At 37.8% G+C, this 15,985-nt stretch overlaps 1 protein-coding gene across 1 annotated transcript in view; it reads right to left on the bottom strand.

Moving 5' to 3' along the window:
- Window positions 1-15,985, bottom strand: part of LOC116309268 (class I histocompatibility antigen, F10 alpha chain-like) — a 263,890-nt gene that overhangs the window by 229,300 nt on the left and 18,605 nt on the right. The gene's annotated exons all lie outside the window — the stretch shown is intronic.

Below are 15,985 nucleotides of genomic sequence, written 5' to 3'. Positions count from 1 at the left end.
TCTTAATAGCAAGGACTAAGATGAAGTTAGTAGAAAAACAAAGAACAAAAAGCCATGAATGTAAAAAACAAAACACAGTGGTAAATATGCGAGTGAAGAGAGGTGATGAGAAAAATTAGAAAACTCTTTTTTTTTTTTTTTTTAATTATTATGGACACAGAAATTGAGTCATATGAATATTGTGTCCATTGCTCTAAATCAGGTAATTTTACCTGTTTTCATCAGAGATTTCCTCCCAGAGTTCACAAAGTTCTTCAGTTTGTCAACACACTCCTGTGTGAGGAAGTACTTCTTGTATGATATGCGAGTTTTGTCTCTGTCCCAGTTATGTTTGGTTATAACAGCCTGAGGTGCTGAAGCAATATATGTCTCTGTCTTCAGGTCAAATGCAACATAATCTCTCCCATCATAACCAAGTATCTCAAATCCAGTCACCTCTTCTGTGTCTTCGTTCCACTCACAGCCGTACACCCACTGCAAAATGTGAACACCTGAAAGATAAAGAATTGTAGTAAATGAGAGATATTCTATCTTTAGATGCTGTTCAGCAGACAGCAAACCTCAAACTGTTGTAAAGAATCAGTCCTTTTATTCAATGTTAAGAGAGCCTCAGTGTTTTTAATATAGACAAAAAAGCACTGAGCTACCCCGTGTAGGGAATAATCAATGACACACAACAAAACACATCCTTTCTATGAAGTCAGCACATCAAATCAGTGTTTCTGGAGCTGCTATTTAGTCCACAAGACACTCAAAACACCTCAGAGAGCATGTTCTTGGCAATTGGACACACTAACGCTTGCTTTAATTGTTTTGATGCATACTCAATCAGACAGGTAATGAAATTATTTCAGTGTTTTCCGTGGAAGAAACATTTCTTCCAGATGAACAGAATTAACTTTTTAGGGCTTGCTTTAATTAACTGTGTATAAAGACTATTCACTGTGGTCTGGGTCAAAAGAACCCAGCAGCAAACATTTTTCTTTCCCATCATTATCTTAGCTGCATTCCTACAGCCACCACAACCAATTTTAGGGTTTTGCCACCTGCTAAATCCCATTTTAACCCAGTCTCTACTCTTTTTCCTGCTTGGAGGCAAAGTCATCCTCTACAATGTAAGAACAGAAAAGAGATATTTTTAAATTTTTCTTCTTTTTCTCTGCTCATTTTTTACTTGACTCATTCAAGCTAAGTGCATTTATTAGAATTAAAATTTAAACTAAAGTTTGTTTCTCATTTATTAATATTATTTTATTATTACATTAATATAACACAATGTTCAGGTAGCTTTGCACAAAAATAGAAAAGTTCTCCAAAGACCTGCTTTTTTACTTTCTTACTTTAAGTACATTTCACAGTCTGTACGTTTTTACTTTTACTGGAGTATTTTTAACACTTGTATCTGTACTTCTACTTAAGTACTGAATGTCTGTACTTAACTCTGCCACAGAGACCCTTAACTGTCATCACCTTTGTGTTAACATTATAATATCAAAATTTAGCTGAATTTTCAAATTCATGCTTTGGCTGCACCAGTGAAAATTCACAACAAACCCATCAATCATAGAACATAGAACATGCCCTGAAAGCACACTTGGGTTACACAGGTGGACAATGATCTAAAACATACCAGTAAGTCTACCTCTGAATGGATAAAACAAAACAAAACAAAAATAACTAAAGGAAGGTTTTAGAGTGGTCTAATCAAAGTTTGGACTTAAATCTGATTGAGATGCTTAAAGAGTTCATTTGTGCTCAAAACCCCTCCAATGTGACTGAGCAACAAACAAATGATTGATTCCAGTCCTTGCTGTCATGTAGGGATGGGAATCAAGAACACTGGTTCCCAGTAATCCAATTTGGATTTGTTGGTCAGCTTGCCTATTGATCCTGCCTGTTGGTTTCATTTGCACTTGTGCTACAATCAGCGAATTGAAATTTGTTTGATGATGTGAAACATGTAAGTGTGGAGAATATGCAAAACAAAAAAATCAGGAAGTGTGGATTGTGTACACACACACATACACACATATCAGCACTACATAACATTATATCTTCCTGAGAATCAGCCTGTCCATTTATGTCCTCTCCAATGGACATTTGTTTTTGATCTATATTTTTTTACTTATTTGAGCTGCCCCACTAAGTCCTGATGCTCTTAATAGAGGACATCATGTGCTTTCCATTGATATCTCATGTGTTTAAGTGGCCTCATTTAGCTCCAAAAGGGAAAGGAAATCACCAAAAAAGTTCTTGAAGATTCTTTTTTCTCAGGAGGATCTTTAGGTTTCAGTGTTTTTTACTCACCACTAGTCTGATTCAAACGCTCCATTAGCCAGACGACGTGTGCTTTGATAGCTTGCTCATTGTGTGTGTTTCTCTTGCTCTCTCTTTCCCAATATTCAGGATCTACAGTTTTCTCAATCCACTCAGTCTTGGGTACCATCTTCTTCAAGCTGCTCTTATAATGCACAAACTCCTGACCATTTACAAATATGACTTCAGTTAACTCAGGAGATTCATTCCAACCAGTGGCTGCAGTCTCAATGTATGTCATAGTGTGTCGCTCTGAAACAAACAAACAAAAAGCAAGTTGCCTTCAAGTTAAATTTGTACTTAAATATTTCTGACTAATAATTACCATTCAGCTGGTAAAAATGCAACAAGATGCATTCAAACACTTTGAGAAACATTTCAGACAACACACATATTCTTTTGTTGTTAAAGTGGATATAAAACTGCACTTATAAAGGCTAATTTTCATCACGGAGTTCTTAAAAACTGACATAGATGTAACCGTCTGTGGAGCTGGATTTAAGCAATAAGCTCTTAAAGTTAAAATTTTTGGATCATGTTTAGCTCTATCTTGTGCCAGCACAGAACGTGACAACACTGAGTTGGTTGGTCGTTGCTGCTTACATTAGTTTATATTAGCTAACTAATGAACCAGTAATTCAGTGGGAAACAAGTGGAATAAAACTAAAAATAAACTAAAACTGATAGAGATTATCATTAAAATTAAGTGAACACATCCAGAGGATAGCCACACTTACACCAACAGATGAATCTGAGAGATTTTTTAGGTCACTTTAGATCTCTAAGTCAGCTTTTGGTGGGACTCAACTGAGGTGTCAGTCAGTTGTCTCCTCACTGTTCTCTATTTAGCTACAGAGCAAGTGTCCCAAGACATCCACCAGTGGAGACTGTGTACCAGTATGAACCAGCAGATGCCTTTACAAAAAAGGGCATGAAGTTTAAAACAAACATAAATCTGGGTTTGACTTTTTTCATTTCCCCTCCACCTCTATTATCCTATGATCACTGGACTGATGTTCTACTGATAAGGCTCAAGGACAGTTGGCCATCCACAGTGACCAGTTGCGGGTGAAGGAAGGGAGACAGGACAAAGGATTGCTGTGGAAGAGATCCAGAGATTAATAATAACTGATAATAAATGTAGAGAGGTGTATAAATACATAGAGTGAAAAGAGATAAGTGAAGAAGAAACACTCAGTGCATAATGGGAAGCACCCAGCAGCTTAACCCTATTGCTGCATAACTAAAGTAGGATTAGATCTGTCTCCTGGATCCAAGTTGGGAGCTGGTTCCACACCAAGGCAGACATTTTGAGAACAACCTGTTTCAGCAACTTTGCCAAAAGTGTGGCATTGAGAAAAGTCACACCATCCCTCACCATCCAGTTGGTAATGGTCAGTGTGAGCAATTTAATCACACTGTGCACAGTGTACTATGCACCCTTCCTTCCACAGAGAAAAGAGACTGTCCCTGTTTTCTACCACAGGTTACCACATCAGTCGACTGATAAGTCACCATTTTTCTTGATTTTTAGATCAATTGCCTGTTACGAAGGATTCATGAGCCTGTGGGCGGCAGCACTCATGACTGATTGTGGAACACCAGACCCAGTTACGCCGTGGTTTTAAAGGTGTCACTAAAACACTGCAGCTAACACGCTTGTCAAAGAATTGTTTCAGCAGGCAAAGAAAGACACAACTCAAACATGTATATACATGGGTGATCTCAGTGGAGACTCACACTGAGACATCAGTTCCCTCTGTATTTATACACTGCTCCTTCCTAAAATATGTCAGGTCGGTGCCCCTTGTGTGTAAAACAATTCCTTACAAGGCGACAAGCATGACACATATTTAAACTGTTAAAAATAGGAACTGGTCAAGCTTATCTCAGCAAACTCAGCAAGGGTGGAGGCACCTGTGGTATTTCCTCATGCAAGCTTTGTCATGAAACACAATGTATGCCGGAGTTTAAATGAAGCTAAACAACTAGGGATTTTTAACTACAATAGAGCATAATACATATAAAAACCTTTTAACATTCCCTCCTGTTTTAGCTCATTTAAACACGTTTCACACTTTGTTTCAGAACATGTTCTCTTGCTCCTAGCATTTTCAAACATGTCATCATTATGTGTTACTTATATTGCAATCTAGCTTCACAGGTCGTCTTTAAGACCTGTGAAGCTGTACCTCCGTCTACATATTCCTTTTGACTGCACATTCTGAAGCTGTTTTAGAACTTTTAATGCATCCGTCATGTTACTAGAATGTATGTTGTCCGGTATATAAGTGCAACAGGTGGTGTTAAAAAGCACACATAATCCTCCTTTTTCAGCCAGCACAATATCAAGCGCCACTTGATGTTGCAGGATCATTATTCGCAGGGCATCTATCTCCTCGTTTTTGCTGGTCATTGACTCGACATGATGTATCCAGGAACAATCCAAATCGATAGTTCAATGTCTCGATCCTCAGCGCATTTTCCTTGTGCCCACCCACGGAAAGAGTGAGTGCAGCACTTTCTGTCCTGTAGTCCAAAGCTTGAATTCCTGTGGGACGTCAGAGCCCCATATTGGGTCATGTGGTTTCGGATCTGGAGTGTCAACTGATCTTTTCCCTCTTTTAAGTGATGTATCGTCGGTAGTTATCTTAAACGTGTGATCAGATATGAAGATTGGAGCACACATACCCGTCCAGTTCTGGGGGAGAGTGAAATAGGCCCGCTGTCCACATAGCCAGGCCATTCCCTGCACCCAATAGGTGCCATTGGAAACTTCATTGTTTTTCACTGGTCCGCCAGGAGCGTGTGTCACTACTCCTACGCAGTTTGTGGTGTTTCCCATGTCATGCGTCCAAGCTCTCTTCTGGTGATGCTTTTGGTCCATATTGAATAGTAGGAAGCATCCTGCTGCCAGTACTACCAGGGTCAGTGAGATCAGGAGCAGCTTCATGGTGACCTGGCGCACCTGACCCTTCTGATAAGTAGACCAAAGGCAAGAAGCAAAGGGCGGGATATACCCAATCAGCCCTTCCTCCACCTTCCGGATCACCAGAGGGCAGGGACGTCGGCGTCTAGTTAGTCTATGCTCTCACTTACTTTCTTACAGTGGCTGTGGTGAATCCAGGATGGTCTTTCAGAAATCTTGCATGCAGTCGGCATGGTTAAAAGCACTTGGTATGGTCCTGCAAGATACTGGAGAAGAGTCACACGGCAATTTGTTGTTCAACACAATTTCTTTATTTTCTAGTAGCTTTGTCACCCACTCTGCTAGAGTGGTCTCTCTAGCTGATTTGTTTACTGGTTCACTCGTTATTGGTAGGGGGAAAGGTCTTCCATGAATTATTTCAAACGGCGTCAATTTTTGGGAACCTTGTGTTAATCTCATCCACATTTTTACTAGACCTATACATTCAGGCCACGGTCTCCCCGTCTCTTCCATGCATTTCCTTAATCTTTGCTTGATAGTGCCATTTGTTCTTTCCACTAGCCCTGCACTTTGTGGATGGTAGGCACAGTGATTTTTTATACTAAATCCTAATGCTTCGGAGACCTTGCTCATCACATCATTTACAAAATGTGTTCCATTGTCTGATCTTATTAGGGACGGTATGCCATATGTTGGGACAAAATGGTTGCATAGGCATTTTGCTACAGAGATTGCATCTGCCTTTTTTACAGGATAAATTTCTGGCCATTTTGAGAACACATCTATAATCACTAATGCGTATTTTGAACCTTGGCTTTCATTTAGCTCAATGAAATCCATGTGAATAGTATGAAATGAGTGAGGTGGTGCAGGAAAATGACCTCTTTTTGGTCTTAGGTTACCTTGTGTATTACGCTTTTGACAAGTCATACACGGCCTTATAAATTCTTTTGTCGAAGTCTGCCGAAGTCAAAATTTAGTATAGAAAAGTATATTATATATTTTAACTAATTATACTATCCCTCCTGTTGACACATGAGTAACTCCATGTGTCACAAGAGCTACTGTTTTATGTAAAGACTTCGGTAGTATTGGTGTTCCATGACATACCATCAGATCATCCTGTAGGATTGCTCCGCACCTCAACCATTTCTTTTGTTCCAATAATGGTGCCGAATTTTGTTCATCTCTTAAGACAGAATTTCAATCAGGTCAAACGCCTCTATGCACCTGATTAGTTTAGTTATTTTCTTTATTTTCCTCTTCTCATATCATGTCATTATTAATATTATTATTGATATTATTATCTCTTAATTATTTTCTCTTATTTCTATATAACATCAATAGTATATTACAATATACTACTATACTACAAATATACAATAGTCTATTATAATATTTCATATATATTTTATTATGTATCCATCAGGGCTGGGAGTGATCTGCAGTGTCACCCTTGCCCAAGCTGGAGACACACCTTCTTTGGCTGAACAATGACACAGCCTTAATATACCTTATACATCTCTCTTTTTTATTTGATATACTTTCGTGTGAATTATCTGGTTTCATTTACTCTATTCATTCTAGGCACGTTCGTCATGCCAACTATATTTCATTGTCCATACCAGTTTACAGGTTGTTATCCTGCCTGTTGTTAGTTTGAACACATTGGATAAGCTCTAATTTAATTTAACCTTTTGTTTATTCTACTTCATTCCTCTTGTATTTATTTCTGTTTGGAGGGTTTCTTATAGTTGCGTTAGTGCGGAGGGACTACATTTGCCTTCCCACGTGGGACATTTGGTTTTCTTGGGATTCCTCCATCTGCATGCACTAATTTGTCCGGCGCCTGGACAGTTTTTTTTTCTAGCCACTGCTCGTCAGCAGTGAGTTTTGTAGCTTTATTACCCATTACAACAAAACTGCAGAGCCGTCTCTGGTATTAGAGTCAGGAGTGGTAACTAACACGCCCTTCTACTCCTACGCTATTCGTGGAGCGGTGTAAGTTTTACGTGATGAAACACAAACTTTCTCCTCTACTCACCAGTACTTTGGCTACTGACAGGAAACAAAATGACAGAACAAAAGAGTAATCCAGCAGCGTACTGTGCTGTTAAAAATGATTTACTCTTAACACACAAAAAACACAACATTTATTATACAGTCGCGCAGATCCTTTTAGTGGATCAGTCTACCGGCCCTTCAGGTGGGCAAATCCTTGCACTTTATTCTACCTGCCCGTGCGATAGGCGAACTCCTGCACTTTATTCTACCTGCCCGTGCTATAGGCGAACTCTTGCACTTTATTCTACCTGCCCGTGCTATAGGCGAACTCTTTTACGCGAGTGTATACGTGTGGGTTTCTTTACCTTACTGAAACGTCGCTGCAGCCGGTTTCGTTAGATCGTTCCACTGAATCCCACCGCCGTGGACCACTGATAAAAACACTGGCCAAGACCCGAATTTTTTACGCTCTTGGGCTTTCACCTCTACCTAGAGAGGGCTGTCGACAGACTTCAGTGCGGGCTCCCCACGGCGTCGGGAATCAGTGTAGATCTCTGCTTTGGAGTCACAACAAAACAGTTGTTATTTCCCATCCGGCTCAGAAGGACCAAAAATTATGTCAAAGAATTGTTTCAGCAGGCAAAGAAAGACACAACTCAAACATGTATATACATGGGTGATCTCAGTGGAGACTCACACTGAGACATCAGTTCCCTCTGTATTTATACACTGCTCCTTCCTAAAATATGTCAGGTCGGTGCCCCTTGTGTGTAAAACAATTCCTTACAAGGTGACAAGCATGACACATATTTAAACTGTTAAAAATAGGAACTGGTCAAGCTTATCTCAGCAAACTCAGCAAGGGTGGAGGCACCTGTGGTATTTCCTCATGCAAGCTTTGTCATGAAACACAATGTATGCCGGAGTTTAAATGAAGCTAAACAACTAGGGATTTTTAACTACAATAGAGCATAATACATATAAAAACCTTTTAACAACGCTGATCAGCATGTAAGGAATCATATAAGCTCCCCTGCAAGACAGTTTACCTTAAAGGGTTGGCATTAGAGACCATCACAACATTCAAGATATCTGGAGTCCAGTAGTCTATAAAGTGCTTAAAGCCCAAGGAAAGGGGGGTATCAGTTTATACAGTCACCACTGTGGATGACCTTGGTCAGATGAAACATGTTCATAAGCAAGTTAGACCCTGGTAGTAAGTATTAATCATCAAGCCGACAATTCAAAACCAGATGATAGACTGTAGTGAAAGTCTTCACTGAAAATAAAAAAAATATTTTATTCCTGCATAATGCTTTTAAATGCACCACTGACTCATGTCCTAGTTCCCTGATCAAAACCTAATTATGAGGGGCACCCGTGGCTTGTTTTTAAGTTGCTCCAGGCATTTTCTTCTAATTTTGGTTGCAGATGGCCGAGGTGGTCACAGGTATGTAAAACATTACGTTGGAGCGCATCTGGGGATTCCTTTTCTGTTGTAGTGTGACGACCCTGGTGCTCATGGACCAGATTCACTTCCCCTGGTGGCTGTTTTGCTATTTAATGCTTATTGGTGGTAATTAGGATGATGATGATGATGTAATTTGGAGTCTGGTGGAAACTCGATAACTGCTTTCCTCCGTTTTGTTAATTCAGCTATATCATCTTTCATAAAGATGATATAAATATATATTTAGTTCCTCTGTTATATAAAAGAAATTTTTTGTTTGTTTTAATTATGCAGATAAAAATTTTACAGTGTAAATGCAAATTCCTTGTTGACAGTTTAACCAAAAAGGCATTTCCTGTGGAAATTGGCCGACATATCCTCAGCATAACCATGTATAATATCCCCAAAACTTAAAAAGAGGTTATACACACACAGATCAGTAATATTATGTTGAAGCACAGTACGTATCACTCCGCGAGGCGTCTGCCTGCGATAGCCGTAATGCTCCGACAATCCATCAAGCGGTGCGGGTTCATAGCTTAGCAAAGTCGTACTAAAACATCTGACAGATTTTCGAGCGCCGTGTACGACATAAAATCATTTCGAGGTCAATAAACACAACCAGAATTCATACATAAGGCACACGGGATTATAAGGGGCACTGTCGATTTTCAGAAAAATCAAAGGATTGATTTTAAGTGTGCCGTATTTTACCCATATTCTATAGCGATATTTCACTTTCTTATCGTTGCCCAACATTATACCGGTATTACTGTGAACGGACTGATATGGCCCAGCCCTATCCTAAATTATAACAAAGAAAAAGCACATGTTTACAGGTAAAAGTCCTGCAGTCAAACTCACACTTACATAAAAGTTTTATGTTCATTATAAATGAAGTTTTAATTAGATTAGATAATTTGTAAGCAGCATTTATACTAGTTGAGTTCCATCATATACAGTTCAGTAGTTCAATGCCTGGCAAACCACAGAGGTCATCCACCTCTGTGTAACCTGATGGTTTGTGACATGAAAGCCTGACACTGAAAACATGAGAAGAGGTCAGAGGTTTCAGATGCAGGTGTAATATGTTTTCAACAGTTTCATAAGCTTATAATATGTCTTAGATTGCTGAAAAGTCAATAAAGCTGTCAAATACATAAACCAAAGCAAAAAAGAAACAAATTTATTTCTAAAATATTGGGGTAGATGGACAAAAAGAAAACATATAGTGATGAAAAACGTGTATACTTAAGAACTTGGGCAGAGGTCAGACACTGAATGCTGCAGTGCCAGGAGGAAACAGTCAAAGCCTAAATGAAGGTGGCAAGTATTTAGAGTTTATATCAGAAAAGCAGCAAAGATCCAGTGAATAACAACATTATTTGTTTCGATCAAGCGAAAAGTCATGTCCTTAAAAAAATAGAAAAAAATCTAGCAAAGAATTGACACAGGACCAGAGAGACTAATCTGGACCTTCAGTTGATCCATTTACTGTTTACTGAAGCCTCAGAAGAAATAGTGTCAGTGGAAGGGAAGCCATTCTTAAAAAAGGGAAATGGGCATAGAAATTACACAAGAACTGGACTGAAAATGGCAGTGGCAATAGATATTATTAGGGGAAGATAATAATATCTTCACAGAGAACTGAAAAAAACAGTTTTGAATGTCCTTTAAGGAGTCTGGAACTCTTCCTGAAGACATCTTAAAATAAATGTCAAGAAAAGCTGCCCAAGAGTCTTTAGTGAAGAATAAGGATGATTATACCAAATATTCACTCTCAAGCTTGTTAAAATTGTACAAACTCTGTTTTTGCCTGATATACTGAATTGGTACTTTTGAATGTTTGTATGTTTTTCCATAAATCATTACACCTATTCCCAATGAAGTATAAAGAAACAAAGAATAGCTGAAGACTTTTTCTTTATATTTTGAGATAAAATGTGACATTCATCATTCCTGGTGTGATTTCTCTCAAATTGCTGTTATTTTTAAGTAAAAAGCCACAAAAGGTGTTTATAATAAACAGACAGGGACGGTTGGTCTGAATGGGCTGAATAGGGCCTTCCTTATCCTTTTCAATAATAAATATATAAATATACATATAAAATCATCTTAGAACAGATTGCTTAAACAGTGATGTGACTAACTGCAGCAACAACACCAAAAAGTCAAAAGGGAAAAAAAGAAAAATACAGGATTTAGCTAAATGGGCTTATTTTTCACAGCCCATGTATGGTAGCATCATCTACCATTCATCTTCAAAGAGTAGTGAATGACAGGTGTTGATTTGCTGACCATTTGGGCCAAATTAGTTCAGCCCAAAACGAGAGAAGAGAGTCTTTTGTGAGAGTGTCAAAGACTAAGTTACTGTGGCTGGGGCCATAGGGGCCATCTGATTCTTGACATTTACTGTAGGGTCTTTAACTTGCAATATAAAGCACTTTGAGGCAACTGTTGTTGTGATTTGAAGAATAGAATATAACTTTATTAATCCCTTGGAAAGGTCCCCTCAGGGAATACAAATTTAAAAAAAAAAAACCAAGCAGGTACAAATACGTATAAACAAAATATCCGCAGCAATAAGAATTTAAGAGGTAATAATTAAAGGAAGCCCAGGAATAAAAGTGTAAACAGTGGCAAAGTGTCAATTAGTTTAGTTTAGTTTATTGCACTGGGTCAACATTGTCCACCCCTCCCCTCCTCCTGCTACTCCTCCTCCTCTCCCCATGTTATACAGTTTGATGGCTCGGGGTGTGAAAGGGTTTTTTTAGTCCTGCTGGTTCTACTCCTGGTGAAGTGCAGCCTGTCTGTGCGTTGATGACAGTATGCAGAGGGTGGCTGATATCGCCCATGATGCAGTTTGTCCAGACTTCTTCTCGGCCACTGTCACCAGAGTCAAGCTTCATGCCAACCATAGAGCCAGCCCACCTGATAAGCTTCTCCAGCCTGGAGGAGTCCTCTTTGGATATACTCTGTGATATTTTTACTAATATTACTGACCAACCCAACACCAGAAGTGATTTGAGCATCACCGTTGAATTTCTATGGAAAATCCCCATAAAGTCCCAAAATACATAAAATATCAGAGAAAAACCTTCAGAATTTCTACTTAAACTAAAATCTAACATCAAACTAAAGATCATAACAGATCATGAATAAAAAAAATATAGAAAAAAAACATGAATTACCTGCTTAGGTCTGGTTGAAATCAACACATTTTTATTTTCATTCAGTTTTAAAGAAATATACAAGCAAATTGTAAAGAATTTTTCAAAAATAATTTATTTATTTATAGTTGTGAACAATGATGGGTCACACTGATATCTGATTTTGTATCGTTACTTCATATGTGTGTTCTGGAAACAAATAATTTAGAGATGTAAGCAAAATGTAAAAATAGCATTACTGACAAATCTAGCTAATCATCACATTGATTCAATCGCCCACTCATCCAGTTTCTATCATGCTTTAGTTCACTGAGAGCTGCAGATAACATCTGGCCAGAGGCCGAGTTTCATCATTAGGATGAACAGCGTTAATTAAGCATTTACACTGACAAGAACAGCTTACATTTAAAATCAGTTTAAATAACGTGTAGTATTGCTCTCTTTAATGGCTGACAAATCTTAAAACATATCATCATATATTTATGTAAATCTCTCTCTTAGTGTATATCTACATTTGTATTTTCAATATCTATGTGTGAAAGAAAACCCAACACAAACTAAATATAGTGGATCTGTTTAAGAGGAACACAAAAATCTTAGACTTTGTATTAAGACTGTTGTGATGCTTCATTGTGTTAAATATATTTTTTAAACATGCTCTGCTTCTCCCCTTTGATTTATCAGAAGACATTACACCTTATATTAATTACAACTGGAAACTAAACGCAATAATTTAGTGTCACTATTATGTTAGATTTGTTGATCATTAATTACAATTAATAAGCATCTACAACTGTCAAGTCGCAAATTTAACCTGTTATTAAGAAGACTAATCTTGACTCCAGTGTTCTTTCAAATTATAGGCCGATTTCTAAACTTCCCTTTATGTTAAAAATCCTGGAAAAAGTGGTCTGTAAACAACTTCAGACCTTCTTAGATACCAATGGTATTACTGAAAAGTTTCAGTCTGGCTTCAAGCCTCGACATAGTACTGAGACAGCTTTGTTAAGAGTTTTTAATGATCTCTTTTTATCCACTGATTCAGGTTGCTCTGTGGTTTTAGTCTCACTGGATCTGACTTCTGCGTTTGACACAGTAGATCATAACATTCTATTATCAAGTTTAGATCAAGTAGTTCGTATTAAGGGCACAGCTTTATCTTGGTTTAAATCTTTTTTTTTAAAACAATATATTTATTGGAGTTATTTTTGTTGTTTTTTTCCATTTAAACATGAAGTTACACAAAAAAACATAACACCCCACCTTGTGTCACTCAAGAATGCGAGTTTGATCAATGACCTTTGCCTTGACCTTTTGACCTTATCAGAAGTACTCCGGAAGTGACTAATCGATTCCAGATGTGTGTAATATGATCCATATGTGTGACTAATCACATCCGGTGGGGAAAAAAAATTTATGTTTTGTCCGGAGAGGGAGGGGGATGGTTGAGGAAAAGTTCAGGGATAATTCTGATCAGAGAGGGGGTCATTCCAGGGGTATGGAGAGTGCAGGGGGGTAACACAGCAGATTTCTGATGAGTCTGTGCTGTATAGAGAGATGTGCTTTTTTTTAACTCAGTGTTATTTTACACGTACAAAAGTCGGCGGCGTGTATCAAATTCTTTGCATCGATACTTTGCTAAGTTACAAGCAGTAGAATAATCAGATAATCTTAAAATCCTAATGCTAGGTTACAGGCATTAGGGTGGTCAGAATATCGGATAATCTTAAAGGTTTTTATTTTATTGCGTATGTAATAAGAAAGCAAAATAAATCCGCTATTGTAAAAAATAATAGCTCTTTACCAAGAAAATGGTTATCAAGATCTCTGTCATAATATTGATACTAATACTGAAACATTTAAACAGAATTCAAACTATGAGTTCAACTGTTGTCTGTGGAAAAAACTAACTGTCGCGATCATTCTGTCTCTCTATACAGCACTGACTCATCAGAAATCTGCTGTGTTACCCCCCTGAACTCTCCATGCCCCAGGAATGACCCCCTCTCTGGACATTATTTTTTTTTCCCGCCGGATGCGATTAGTCACACATATGGAATCGATTAGTCACTTCCGGAGTACTTATGGTAAGGTCAAAAGGTCAAGGCTAGGGTCATCAATCAAACTCGCATTCTTGAGTGACACAAGCAGGGTACCTATGGTTTTTTAAGACTTTTCACTGTTTCTGTTTCATCTGACATTTTGCTTTTTTATTTATTTATTGAGTAGGATTTGCCACAGTGTCGAATAAAAAAGTATATCTATCTCTCTATCTCATTAATGAGATTCAGATTATAGAGCTTTAATATGTGGGTCAGCATCAGAATTCAGTGGGTGGTGGTTGTACAACTGACTGTAACTAAGAAGGGAAAAAAATATACATCTGTTTATTGTTTAGATTTCGTCACAGTCAAAATAAAACTGCCGCATGCGCAGTAGCTCCTCTCTGACCAATAGGAATTCAAAGCTGGCTGCATCTTAACAGTAACCAGGCAAAAAAAAGGGAACCAAGGTTTTCTTTGGAAAGTGAAACTTCTCGGGCAGAATGACCTCAGAAACAAAGAGCTAGTGGTGTGTAGTCGTTGGGCTCTGTGTCTTTAACCACTACGTCACTGTTGGCTGTCTAATCAAAATCACGTGTATTTGTGTCACATCTATTATCACATATTTTCTGAAGTTATTTAATCACATTCTTACTAAAGCCATTTTAAAAGTAAATTAAATTATGCTCATGTTTACATTCATAGACAAATAACTTCCCCAAGCAATCGAGATACAATTAGATACAATTATTCATCCACCCACAAATTCAACTGGCAACCTATTCCACCTGATTTGGGACAAGAGGTCAAAGCTTTGTGTCTTTCTCAACGTTGCTGCAATGATAAAATAATGAAACGATCAACAATTAAAATCTGAAAAAAATTAGCGATGTTAAATTTTGGACGTATAAAACACGTAAACAAACAACATTTAAGTATTATTGTCTAAATCGAAGGGCTACAGACTGAATATTATGTATTTGCATTCAAAATAAAAATGTTGACTTTCTGTTATTTCTGTCCTCATCTGACGTCTTTCTCATGACTTTCTACCTTCCACTCATATGAACTTACTTTAAGTTATAATGCCACTTTTCATGATTAAAGCACTTATTCTGCACATGTCTAAGCATCAAAGACTATCATTAAGCTCTGCTGCAGGACTGGCTTTCTCCAGAATGTGCTGCTGGGTTTGGTTTGTCAGATGGCGCCATCTAGCAATGGGATTGTAGTACTGCTGAATATAAAAGTAAGCTTTGTCTTTCACTGTCTAAGTTTCAGTCAACTAAGTTGTGTTTTCTTACCTCTCCCAATCCCATTGCACAATGCTAGTACAGTGGCTGTTATAGGACAAACAAGTTTTATTCAGCGAAGACTAAAATCATGAAACTGCCTCCATCTGGCAGCAGAGCTCTCTGCTGACAAACAGGTTATCTCTGACTGTGAATGTGCTGCCTCTTGTTGTTAGAACTGAAGAAGGGGTGAAAACGACTAAAATTACTAAAAACTCACACAGACTTAGAATCGGAGAAAAGAGAAAGCAGCAGTGAATAAAGAAATAGACAGCAATGTTTTTGGATATAGAAAATAAAACATATGATATGCTGTGGAAATAGTGACTATTTATTAAACTTTAAAAAATAGGTGTAAAAGCTAGATTATTTAATTGGGACAGAGACCTTCTAGACAAAAGATGAATAAGAGTTTGTATAAATGGTACGCAATCTAATAACTGAGAATGGAACTCCTCAGGGCAGAGTGTTTGAGCCATTAGTCATTTTAATTAAGGTTAAATATTCTTTGATCAAATTCCTAGGCATATAGGAAAGTCAGCTTTTGCAGATGATACAGTCATCTGTAAGAGAGGAGGAAGTGTGCAGACTGTTTAAAAGCAGCTGCAAGAAGCAGTTAAGCAGGTACAAATATGGACTACTACATGAGGATTTCAGCTCTCCATAGAAAATAAAACAAAATGGTTTATTTAAACAGGAAACATATAAGGAAAGATTGTTTTATCTGTCATTTGAAGTTTTAGGCGTGCACTTTGATGTAAAGCTTACATGAACACAGCATG

This window comes from Oreochromis aureus, linkage group 22 (genome assembly GCF_013358895.1).
Source record: "Oreochromis aureus strain Israel breed Guangdong linkage group 22, ZZ_aureus, whole genome shotgun sequence".
Classification (NCBI taxonomy): Eukaryota; Metazoa; Chordata; class Actinopteri; order Cichliformes; family Cichlidae; genus Oreochromis; species Oreochromis aureus.
This window is presented reverse-complemented; position numbering and strand designations above follow the sequence as displayed.